The 2,361-nt window shown below is 48.1% G+C and overlaps 1 pseudogene; it reads right to left on the reverse strand.

The window, feature by feature from the left end:
* Positions 1–219: 219 nt before the first annotated feature.
* On the reverse strand, positions 220–543 carry LOC103726205 (annotated as a pseudogene).
* Positions 544–2,361: the final 1,818 nt, after the last annotated feature.

Genomic DNA, 2,361 nt, shown 5'->3' on the forward strand with positions numbered 1-2,361 from the left:
ACCATCAAGAGTGGAGGGAGGATCAGGGTCCAGCAGGATAAAGGGACTGTTTGCCCATCTAGATGAAGGTATTGCCCTCCCTCTGCTGGGACTCCCCAAGACTCTCAGGTCTTTCAGGAAGGGGATAGCCTGGGACTGCTAGATGCATGAGACAGGTACTTGGAAGCCACTCACAAAGGCTGAAGGATGCAACAGTTCTACCTATTCGTAGAAGTTTACTTATAATTCATGCTTTACCCGCATCAGGTTCTTGATGGCATCCCTCGAGCTGGCACCAATGATTTTGCTCTTAAGGGATACACTTCTGGGTTCCCAGGCGATGAACACCGGACACTCCTTGATATCCTTGGTCTCACAGATTTCACCACAGAGAGTACAGCTGAAGTCTTTGTCTGGAAGCATCTTGGCAAATGTGATGTAGGGGTCAGCTGCAATCTGCCTTACACCACCTGTCAGGATCTCCTCCATGATACTGTTCTCCTTCAGGCAGAGAGCACTGCCTTCTTGAATTTCTTCAGGTTTTCTGGCATAGATGATGGTCATGTTTCACATCATTGAACATCTTAAAAGGGAAAAATGGAGGCCAAATCATTCAGGAGCACAAGAAAAAAAACACAGAATCACTCAGCCACCCCAGTGGCTGCTGGGTTCAGCTTGAACTTAGAAAAATTTTCAATTCCGTATTTTGGTAAAAATGTATATCAATGGAAACATCAGTGATGGCAGGAACATAAAATACACTACTTTGCATAGCTGTTTGACCTGTGGATGATATTTTACATATCTATGCTGAGCAAACAAACAGGAAGGAAAGCGCACAGGCAGTGTGATTTGTATTCATGGTGTTCTAGAATAGGAAGTCTAATCTATGTAGGGAGACAGAACAATGAGGACCTCGAGGATGAGCAGATTGACTAGAAACAGGTACTGTGGGGAGTGAGCATGGCCGAGTCAGCCAAAAATGGCACCCTGGCTGGCTGCCAAGCCTCGTGACCCTCACTTGTTTACTCCAACTCACGCAAGCGCTATGATCCCAATCATGTGGTGCCTGCCTGATCAGAGACATCATCAAGCATGACCCTGCTACGTGGCCCAATGAGCTGCCACTCTGCCTGCCTGCTGCATGTGTGTGTGTGCCCTGATTGGTCCTGGCTGGGGGGAGGGCTGTTGGGAACAAAATATATAAGAACTGAAGTGCGCAATAAAGGAGAAGAAGCCTGAACCTCACCTTGGTGTTTATGTCGTGTCTCCTTGACTCTGCTGGACGGAGTCTTGGGTTGCGGCAAGTGGTGGCCCATACGGGGAACTTCATCAAGGCTTAAGAAAATTTCAAGGGTAAGGTCCACAGGTAAGTGGTGAAGGGGTAGCGCTAGTTAGGCTCCTGGAAACAGGGACGAAGATAGGTTCCCGGAAACAGGGACGAAGATAGGTTCCCGGAGCCAGGGACGAAGCCAGGCTTAGAGCAACCTGTATAAAGAATGCTCTTACACCATGGGCTCCAGCGGCTCGAAAACAAAAGCACATATTGCACTGGTACAGCTGCTGAAGAAAAGTGGTATAAAACTAAAGGCTGAAACAGTGGAAAATTTCCTGGATACGATAGCTAGAGAGGCTCCATGGTTTCTTGAGGACAGATTTATAAATCCACCTACATGGGAAAGATTAGGGAAGGACTTGCTGGAAACAGACTCCGATGGCTGCCTCCCTAGGGGGACCTTGGCTGTCTGGACGCTAGTAAGAACATGCCTTACTGACAAGTCAGGGAAATACCAAGATGATATTGCTCAAGGGGCGCAAGCCCTGGAAGAGGTGAAGGAGGAACATTTTCAGCAAGGACCATTAAGCCTCTACCCAGAGCTGGAAGAGGGGGAGGAGCTGTATGGGGAGGAGGACCTGGAAAGCTTACTGTCTGAGATGGTGATAAGCAATAAACAGACTCCAAGAGAGGAGAGGAAAAACACACTGCCATTCTTAGCGCCACAAGAGGAACCCCCTGGGCCAATGGCACCACCATTATATCAAACCCCGGATAGGCCAAGCCAATGGGGAGGGAGAAGGAGTCTGCATGCTGCTATGTGGGGTAAAGTAGACTCACAATCTGGTGCTTTCCCCGTGTTTGTAGATCAAAACAATCAAAGAATACATGAGAACCTAGATTGGAAGATTATTCAGAGACTAAAAGAATCTGTAGCTACTTATGGGCTGCAAGCAGCGTATACACTGACACAGGGAGGGAACTTGCAAAGGAATTGTATGACTCCGTTTGACTGGCAGAACCTTTGCAGAGCGGTCCTTTCAGGAGGGGAATACTTGAATTGGAAGGCCCCGTACTTAGAGTACTGTGTGGAACTTGCAGCGGTC

Source organism: Nannospalax galili, unplaced genomic scaffold (genome assembly GCF_000622305.1).
Source record: "Nannospalax galili isolate Female #2095 unplaced genomic scaffold, S.galili_v1.0 scaffold1372, whole genome shotgun sequence".
Taxonomy (NCBI): domain Eukaryota; kingdom Metazoa; phylum Chordata; class Mammalia; order Rodentia; family Spalacidae; genus Nannospalax; species Nannospalax galili.